Here is a 10,465-nt window from a genome sequence, read left to right as displayed (position 1 = left end):
TGTAAGTGTTCAGTGAGTCCTGGAGCTTTGGCATGACCTGGCACCTGGTTTGCCAGCATCACATATGGTAGCAGCTAAAGTCCCCAGTTGGGATTAGAGTTCACTGGACTGGGTTGGGTTGTACAAACATATGTCTGTCAGACAAAGGTAGAGTTAATATGCTTTATCATGTGTATATACTGCAGGTTATTGATAGAGTTGACATGTTATTCTTATAAAAAGCACACGGAATCTTTTAAAGGGGATAAGGCAATACACCACTTTTATTGAGAGTACAGGCGCCCCCGACTTATGCAAGCGTACTGTCCAGAATGCCTTGCGTAAGTCAAAATTTGCGTAAGTCGGAAAAATATCTCCGGCCATTACGCAAATAAATAAATAAATTAAATAACCCCCCCCCCCTCCTATTTCTAGCTTACCAAAGTTTTTCTGTAAACTTGGATTTGCGTAAGTCTGGTTTGCGTAACCCTGGAAGCATCTGTAAAATTTAAGCATGCTTCTATTCACACACACACCCCCCCCAAAAGGTTCTGCAGCTGGATTTTATAGTTAACAGTCCTTAGTGTTGTTCGGTCAGTTTCAGTGGCCAGCTGAAACTGAACAGGAGAAAGGGGAGCTGGGCCTCTGTTGAACATATTTGAAGCTCCGATGTTGATGCAGAACGAACCCAAAGTCCCAGGGCATTACACCTTTCTTTTATAGTGATAAATTCCCATACAAGTCTCTGGAGCTTGCTGTGTTACACTGGAGCTGTTCAAGGTTGCTCCAATCAGCGTTATTTGGGTTGTTACTGGGAGTTATCCGCAGCTGTTTCTTATCTCATCCCTCTGGCTCCACTCTTTATCTTGTCCTTGGGGTGTATGCCTTTGCTTTAGGGTCATCAGTCTGCCATCCGGGTGAAAGTTGGCGCCTCTCCACTCTTCCACTCCCTTCTTGGCCATCTGGCCTAGCTGTCCTTTCTCAATTAATTACCATACATTCTTCACTCACACCAAACAGTAAATAAGGCAATGACAGCCATAAAACTTGTATCCTTCTAAAAACAATCATTAACACAATCAGTAAACAATAAACTCAGAACAATTTCTTCTTACTAATTCAAGGCTACAATTTCTTCTTCACCTGGATCACCTGGACCGAACGGTCTTCAGCTGTTGTTAAGACTGCGCTGATCACAAAAAGTCCACCGTTCTTCTCACACTCTTGCCTTTCTTCTCCACATTCGTTCGAAACACTTAACGATGTCATCTTCCCATCTTCTTGGAGGCCGACCGGGTGGTCTTTTCTGTTCTCATGGGTACCACTTAGCAATGATTGCGATCCACCTATTGTCCGTGAGCTGTGCTGTGTGGCCCGCGCATCGCATCTTGTTATGTCTGCTTTCCATGACAACATCTTTCACACCACTGTGTTCTCTGATCATTTCATTTGGGAAGTGATCCAGAAGGGAAATTCCCAACATACCTCGGTCCATTGCCCTTTCAGCTACCGACAGCTGCTGTTCTCTCTTCGTCAGTGGCCATGTTTCACTGCCATACAGCATGGCTGGCAGCACTGTTGAATTGAAGATATTTGTACGTGTGGTCTTGTTGATTTTTCCTTTAAGGACATCCTTGATGGAATTAAATGCACACCATCCTGCCCGAATCCTTCGCGAGAGTTCTCCATTCAGGTCTTGGTGCATATTAACTTCTTGGCCCAAATATATGTACTGTTCCACTTCTTTGATTTCTTTTCCTGTTACCGTTATTTGGGCTTTTCGTAAGATGTCTGATTGCATGTATTTCGTTTTGCAGCAGTTCATTTTCAGGCCGAACTGACTGCTTTTCTTGTCGAGTCTTCGTGGCATGCTCTGCAGTTGGTTGGTGCTTTCGGCAATTAGTACGATGTCATCCGCAAATCTTAGATGGGATAATCGTTCTCCATTTTATGTTGACACCGCTCCTCCAGCTGATCTTGTTCATAACCATTTTGAGGCAGGCGGTGAATAGTTTTGGTGAAATTGTATCTCCTTGCTTTACACCTTTCTCGATTTGGGATGCGGAGGGGAGTTATGAGGAGAGTAATGTCTGTTGTACATCCAGTATTCGCTTCCTTCAACAAACTGATGTACTGCATGTTAATGCCCTGCTCTGCGAGCGCCTTTAATATTGCGTTAAACTCGACGCTATCGAAGGCCTTTTCATAGTCAATGAAAGAAACGCACAGTGGGAATTTGTATTCCATCGCTCTTTCTAATAGCTGGCTAAGGGTAAATATATGGTCGATTATGCTGAAATTTCTTCGAAACCCTGCCTGCTCTTTCGGCTGTTGTTCATCCAGAATCTGTGAGAGTCGTTCGTTATCACCTTTGTAAAGAACTTGTAGATGTGAGAGAGCAGGCATATAGGGCGGTAGATCTTAAGATTTTCTCGATCACCCTTCTTGTGCAGCAAGATGGGATTCGACTCCTTCCAGCTTGATGGTATTTTTCCTTCTTCAAGATATCTACTAAATCTTAAAGCAAGGGCCTTCCAAAGTTTTTCGCCTCCTGCAGAAATAATTTCTGACGTTATTCCATCTTTGCCTGGAGCTTTTCCCTTCTTCATCTGATCTAGTGCACTTCAGATTTCGCTGATGATTATTTGGGCGACGCGTTCTTCTGACTCTTGGAGCATTGGGAAAGGGACGTTGATTCTTGATTTGAACAGTTCTGTATAGAAGTCCTTGCAGACCTCCTCTATCCCTGCTCTGTTGATTACTGTCTCTCCGTCCTTGTTCTTCAGTGCTGTTATGCTCAATCTATACTGTGTCAATTCCCACTTGCATATCCTGAGGCTCTTGTGTGATTCAGCTGTTTTGAGGAGCTTTTCTTTCTGGAAGTTCTCAAAGTTGTCCTTCAGTTTTCACCATATAAGCGTGCACAGAATGGAGTACTCGAGGTTGTTATCCGAGCTCCTTTTCATGTTTCTCCGCTTCTCCAACAAGTTTTTTGTTTCTTCAAGATTCTTCCTTTCACCTTCTTCAGCTTTTCAATTTCAGCTGCTTTTATGCAACTTCTCAGCTTGTCAGCAAAGATACTATAGTCCTCGTCACACTTTTCCGTCTGGCTCCAGTCAAACCCAGAAATCGCTTTCTTCAGCGTTGCTTCATTGTATATCTTCGGCCGCTGTTTCCTGTTTACCATCTGTAACGCCTTCTTTTCCACCGCTTAGTTGAAAATCAACTTTGCTCTAAGCAGGCGATGGTCACTGGTAGTGTTAAAAGGCTGCACCACAGAGACGTCTTGAACGATGCGCCTTTTATTGACTAAAATATAGTGATTTCATTCTTGCTCTTCGCGTTTGGCGCGATCCATGTCCACCTTCTTGCGGTCTTCTTTTCGTACCAGGTGTTTGCCACGTAAAGTTCTTTCGTTTCTACCATCGCTACCAGCCTTACTCCTCTTTCATTCCTTTCACCCCTGCCATATCTCCCTATGAACTTTTCGCCAGCTTTCCCTCGCCCGACCTTGGCATTGAAATCTCCCATCGTGACAGTGTAAATGGACTTTTGCACGAGGGCTCTTTTGAGCTCTCGGTAGAATTCTTCCACTTCTTCTTACAATTTCTTCTTACTAATTCAAAGCTAGCAAAATGGAGTATAAAGCAAAATAAGCAAAACTGAGTACAATTTTACTTGAGACAGTTTTTTTCCAATTAGGCTTTTGCTTACAGACACATCATTTTATGCGAGGACTTAGCTGTCTAAGGATTGCATAGATATAATAATACCTATATCGTGCTTATCGGTAGATCTCAAAGTGCTTTACTACGAATGTCAGTATCATTATCCCTATTTTACATGTACTAGTTGCAGTGCTGCAGGAGTGATTTTGGCACTGATATATTCAAACCCCAGTTACTTATTCAGTAAGCCTTTGAACTGTGGAGGTATATGCTGCACAGTAATCGAATGTGGAGTGAGAGAACGCAATATAGGTCAGGACAGGAACCTTTTAAGGATTTCAGAAGATGAATTACTGAGGTGACCCAAGAGACATTTAGATATATATTGATTTTCAAATCCCAGTTGTTCAAATAACAAAGCAATTGCATAAAGAAGGATGGGGCTGTTAAAGAACAGTATTTTGTACAGAAAAATAGCATTGGCAGGAGTGTCATTTCTTAGCTGATTCTTAGACAATTGGGCTAACTTAAAAATTTGTAGACACGTTTCTTAAGGTTCGAGCGAACACCTCTTATATATTTCAAAGACTGAAATGTAACTACATGAAAAAAATAGACCAGCCTGACTTTTTTTAAATGGAATTCCACTTTACAATCTTTTATTTATGTTGCAAAAATCATACATTTGAACAACTATGTGTATCACTTTGCCTAACCAGTTCCTGAAAACAAAATTATCTGAGCAAATGCTTCTTATTAGACAAGTCGCAGACTATTAGACACTAATAAGAGATGTTAACTAATATACAGCTATAGATATAGGATGAGTGGCCACTAGACTTGGAGACACCTGAGAACTACTTTATTTATACATACTCAATTCTTAGTTCCCTATTCAAATCAAATCAGGAATTTGTACAGTGCGAGGTAGTGGAGGGGCATGGGATGGTCTTCTCATTGGTTACAGCAGATCTGGAAGGTGATGCTATGGCACTGTATGTGGCATAGGGAGGGGCCACTTTGGCAGCATGAGGAGTAGAATTGGGGTGGTGTATCAGCAACTTGTGGGGCACCTTTGTGTCTTGGATTATACATAATTTAAGGCCCTTCATTTTTGGTTTTTATTTTGTGTCCTGGGGATGTCAGTTTTTAAAAAAGAGGTGAAAAATCAGTAAAAACTGAAAATGAAGGGCCAGTGTTTGGGGTGTGTTAGGGATGTCTGCTACTCATGGGAGGTGGCATGAGGGAGCCTTCCATTGCCTACAAGCCTATTGCTGCAGTGGCCGGGTGATCTTGGCTACTGGGACTCATCTCCCTCCCCTCACTGCACTGGGGAAAGCCGAAACAGCTGTGCTGAAGGGCTGGGGTCAGGAGAGGCATCTGTCAGGCAGGGAAAGCAGATGGTGGCAATCACCTGCCTCTCTGCTCCTCTCATTCCCCCACACCCAGCAGCCACCCACTGGCAGTGACCCTCCTCTGCTCAGGCGTGCTGTGCTGGCGGGCAGGGCCTTTGTGAGGCTGATGGAGGTCTGGGTTGGTTTGCCAATTTTGGTAGGACGCATCCTTGGAGGTTTCAGCAAATGACGTAATCTTTAATTAAAGATTCATTTTTAATTCCTGGAGACTCCAGAGCAAATACTGGAGGATTGGCAACCCTAGGTCTGGGGCGTTCCTGCACTTGCCAACTTCAGGTTAAAATCTGATGACTTGGTTTTTCAAAAATCTGGTAATTGGGGGGGGGGGGGGCAAGGAAAGGGGCAGACAGCGACACTTAAGGGTTGTGTAAGCGACCGCACTCGCGCAGCAGAGCAAGGGGCCTCAATGGTGGCAATTAGCTGCTGGGCTCCGGATATGTTCAGTTTCAGCCGTCGATGGGGCGCTGATAACCCATCTCCTTCTAAAATGGAGCTTGGTCCCTGTGGGAGGCGGCTCTCGTGGCTGGGTTGCCGGCCACAGCAGGGACGTGATGACCCACTCGCCCCGCCCCGCCCGCCCGCCCGCTCTGAGCCAGGAACGCCTCCTCAGCGACCTGCCCCCAACCGCCCACCCGGCCCGACGCGGCCAAGGGAGGAGGAAGCCCCGCCCATGCTCCGCTCGGGGGCCCTCCCCCTCCCCATGCGCTGCCGACGCGGGCTCCGCCCCCTGCCGCTCTCGTCACTGTGTGTGTGGCAGTTGCCAGGCCCCGCGGCGGCGTCTGGGAGTGCGCGGCCCCGTACAGCCGCCCCCCCCCCCCTCAGCCGGGGCCGCTCCTTGCCACAGCGGCCCCGCCCCCGCCCGGCTGAGGTAAGCCCCCCCGCTCTTCCGCCCCCCTCCCCGCACCGCTGGCCTGCTCCCGCGCCCCCCCCCCCGGGTGACTAGATCCCTCCGCGCCCCTCACTGATCTGCCCCCGCTCCGCCCCCCGGGGCCCTCGGCCTGTCTTACCCGCCCCCTCCAGGCCCCGGGGACGCGCCGCCGCCTATCCAGGAGCGGAGGCCCCTTAGGCTGTGAGGGCCGGGCAGGCCCGGGCCCGGCTGTGCGGTGGGGCTGGATCGGGTCCTAGCCCCCGGCCGCTCCCGGGCCTTGGCCCACTCCGCCCGGCTGCCTGCAAGGGAAGCTGTGACAGGCGGGGGCGGGGGTCCGCCACTTCTGGGGCCTGGGTGGTTGGGTAGCTTGGTTGGGGCTGTTTCATTTTTGTGTCCGTTCAAAGTCAGGCTGGCGGCGGGGGGTGCAGCAGCAGCAGCAGCAGCGTTAAGAAAGTGTCATTGAAGTGCCAGTGACCCACCCCCTGCTTTTTGCCTCGGGGCGTTTCTATGGGAGAGCAGGTAGGCTTTGAATCAGCGTTGAATAAAGGAGGGGCCAGTCCGCTCATCAAAGTATTGGTTCCTCTAGAAACCTCCAGCGCTGTGCCCTGCATTCGCTGAAACATCTGTAATATGTGCAGATCGGTCATAGCTGGTTTTCGTGCTGTACAACTAAAGCTTACGGGGCTTTTTTTTTTTCCAGGGGATGTCAGCCGGGGCGGTGGAAACTTCCTAAAATTGGTGGGGCCACCAGTGCCTGAACTGCCCCTTCCCATCCAAGGCCCCGCTTCTGTGCTGCCCCTTCCCCCCTGTGGCTCCGGTCACCCTCACAGACAGTAAAAAGTGGGAGGGCCCTTGCACCCCACCCCCCCCCATGTTCCGTCGCCCCTGGATGTCAATTTAACACCACCCAAGCCTCACTAGAACATGGGATTTGGGATCCATGTGCAGTACCGTGTTAAAATGAATTGCAATTAAAGTAATTAAATTTGGGATCCATGGCCATGACTGCATTATATGCGAATTTGTGCTATATAGATGTGCGTTCTAGCGAGGGGCCGGTGTCAGGTGGTTCTCAACCCGCTGGCCACTTGCAGCCCAATCAGCACGCAGCTGCAGACCATGTGACATCCTCAGGCTCATATAGGTAGTATATTTATTGTGTGGATGCGATAGAGAGCTGCATTTGTGGCCCACAATGGTAAATCGGTTGAGAACCACTGGTTTAACAACTGGCCTGATATACAATGCCACAGGAATTCTGTGTCTCAGTGTATTGTCTCTGAAAACAGCGAAAACAAATTAATGTGGGCAACTCTTTGATTTTCCATACAGTGTGATCATATAAAGTGAATAATTCTAATGTCAAACTACACCCATTTAATAGTTATGTGAATTGCTGAGAGATGCTTTCTCATCTCAACATCAGGAAAGTTCAAAATTGATTCAGAAGTAGGTTGTCAGTTGAGCTATACAGAGCTGAACATAAATTTCAATTAACTTATACCAGTGAATCGAAAAAAGAGGAGGTCTGTATGTTCGGGTTTTTTTTTTTTTATCAGCAACATTTGTCAACTGTCTACTTTCTGACAGCCATGTTCAAGTGAATACACTGATTGAATTGAGTGTGGATGGTTGGTAACCTTTATCCTTGAAGAAAATTTAAAATAAAGTATTACTGAGCTAGAAGCATAGATTAATGCACTGTCTGTGCATTGAATGGTGGTTAAGCATTTGAGTTGCCATCCATTTTAGTATTTATATATTATATCTTTGCTTTCATTTTCCATCATAAATGTCTCTTTGTATTTAACTTTTTCACTTTGGAGGTGGGGAGCAGACATAATGCCAAGATTTAATCAATATTAAAAACAATCTTTTTTTACTCTTACTGGAACACTGAAACATATGTATTGGTAGTGCTGGAGGTAGAATGCTTGACTAGATGGACGAGTGGTCTGTCCTGGTATTACTGTTCCTTAGCTTGCTGATAGGTTAGTGTTTGAAAAATAAGCCTCTTGACTTCTTTAGGAGTAAGTCAAGATAGCTGAACTGTGTAACTTCTGTAGCTTTGAACTAGTCTTACATGGACTTGGAATTCATTTATCAGTGCATTGGAATTAAATGTCGTCTCCTTAACTTGGTGATGTATTCTAACTAGATTAAATCTCATGGAAGTTCTTGTCCCAACTTTCTGAAGTCCATTCTCTATCATTATCTAGGGCCATAAGCTAATTTGGATACTAATAACTTTTTAGACTTGACTTTCCCAGGTGAATTCTAGTGGTCTGCCTGGAAGTTTGATGTGTGATTTAACAACTTTATTTGTTGAAACGTTCTATATAACCAGATTTGGTTTCTAGTGAGTGAGAGAACCTAGACCAGTGGTTCCCAAACTTTAACAACCTGTGAACCCCTTTCACTAAAATGTCAAGTTTCGCGAACCCCCTCCTAAAAATTAATATTTCCGTGGATTTTCTCCTTTACCTGAGTATAAATTATAAAAGCAGTGATCTTGGAACTATAAAATTTGTTTTTATGACATGTTTATTACACACTATTTATTATGAATTATTATTTAGCATTACAGAATTTTTATTACATTATGAAAACGGCAACACTCTTCCAAGATCTCACTTTTGTAGCTTGGACACTTTGAATAAGCCTGTTATAAGACAAGGCTCCTATGTTTCATCAAGGAGTATCAAATGTGAAACAGCATGAAGGTATTTAAGAAGCCAACTCAAAGAGTTCCTCCTACACAAGCATTCAGCTCTTGATCAGTCCAGGCAAACAACGCACATTACAACAAAGCTTAAACTTGTTCTTCATGATAATTTTAAAAACAATACTAGATGCCTATTTAATTTTAAAAACAGCAAAATATATCCACCTCCCTTTCCATTTCTTATAAGGAGTCTTGAAGTTTAAATCTCCACAGTGTGATAGATATGCTTGCTTTGATCTGCTTAGCTCTTGGAAGTCCAGGGGCCCCGGGCTGCTGGCCCTAGGCTCTGTCCGCCATTAGGGAATTTTTTCCTGAGAACCCCCTGTCACGGGGGTTCACGAATCCCAGTTTGGGAACCACTGACCTAGACATGACTTTTACTGTGGCAGTATGTTAAATTCACAATTAGGAATAAGAACAATTAAAATTATTTTTGAAAAGTGAATTAAATATGTAAGAGATACTCTAGCAGGTTTTAAAAATCATCTGAGCAATAAATTTGTTGTAAAACTGCATAATCAAACATCATGCTTCTGTGCATCAGCTGATTACTGCAAGGTCAGGAAGGATTTTTCCCTATGGCAGCATTGCAAAAATAGCCAGGTACATTATTATTTGGGATGTGGTGATGGTGGTAATATCTTACTCTAAAGATCAGGCATAATCCTCTGCCAGGCACAGTGTACTCAATTTGTACCATAAGTCTTATCCGGCATGGCAAATAGTCTGTTGTAAAGCTAAAGTTGCCAGAAAATAAAAGGGGCTATCTTACAGCTATGTTATTGTTAGGGATCTCTTTCATAGCTATAAAATATGACTTTAAGTGTGAAAATGCTTGCAAAAGCATATCGCATTTTAAAATGACTCCGAATTTCTAAAATCAAATATTTCTTTAAAGGTTCTAAAGAATCCACAGGTATTCTTTGGTTTCCTGGAAAATGCATCTGACAGAGCCTGAGAGATTCCTTATGCCCCTAAAATGTAATTCCTAGTGAATGTAAAAGTTGCTGTATTGAAGACTCCCTTAATCCTACTCAGGAAAATACAATAAAAGCCTCTTATGCCCACACAGTGTTTGGATGATAGCCTGGGACTCCTAAATTTGAAGTAGTTCATGAGTACAGTCTCATGAATATCTGAAAGTAGGAATACAACTAACTTGGCTCACTTGGGGAAAAAATACTGGGGGAAAAAATACTGGTGGCTAATCTACATTCTGAGGAATATAGCCTGTCAGGTCAGCATGTGGTAGGGTATGATCCAGTGGGGATCGATTTATCATGTCTAGACTAGACATGATAAATTGACCCCGAGTGTTCTCCCGTCAACTCCTGTACTCCAGCTCCACGAGAGGCGCAGGCGGAGTCGACGGGTGAGCGGCAGCAGTTGACTCACCACGGTAAAGATACCACAGTAAGTCGATCTAAGTACGTCGACTTCAGCTACGTTATTCACGTAGCTGAAGTTGTGTAACTTAGATCACTTCCCTCTCCCCACCCCCAGTTTAGACCAGGGCGTAGTGATAGCAAAGAAAAATAGCTTTAGTTATAGAGAGGAAAGCTACTACTACTTTAATTTTTGCTAATTCATTGTGTGCACGTCAAGATTTTACTAATTAATATTTAACATTTAAAGCCTTAATGGACCATTTTCCTTAAAAGGACCAACTGTTTCAACTGTGATTGGATGGATTGAAACTGATCATAGTCAGTCAAAAAGGAAGTTTTGGGAAAGAACAGGAGAGAGAGGTACTGCAGGAAACACAGGATTCTGGAATTCCTTCTTATTCACTAGAATGAAGTCTGTGGCA

General features: G+C 44.6%; 1 protein-coding gene across 2 annotated transcripts in view; it reads left to right on the top strand.

The window, feature by feature from the left end:
* Positions 1-5,841: 5,841 nt before the first annotated feature.
* The window catches only part of STARD3NL (STARD3 N-terminal like), a 42,715-nt gene continuing 38,091 nt past the window's right edge, over positions 5,842-10,465 (top strand). Inside the window, exon 1 of one of the 2 annotated variants that reach the window (XM_084621551.1) lies at positions 5,842-5,930. The gene's annotated coding sequence lies outside the window, so the exon portion shown is untranslated. Of the gene's footprint in view, positions 5,931-6,046; positions 6,450-10,465 lie in introns of those variants that run through there. The other variant, XM_084621552.1, reaches the window with a different exon arrangement.

Source organism: Lepidochelys olivacea (genome assembly GCF_965140295.1).
Source record: "Lepidochelys olivacea isolate rLepOli2 genome assembly, chromosome: 2".
Lineage (NCBI taxonomy): Eukaryota > Metazoa > Chordata > Testudines > Cheloniidae > Lepidochelys > Lepidochelys olivacea.
The sequence above is the reverse complement of the archived record's forward strand: the minus strand, read 5'-3'. Positions and strand labels throughout refer to the sequence as shown.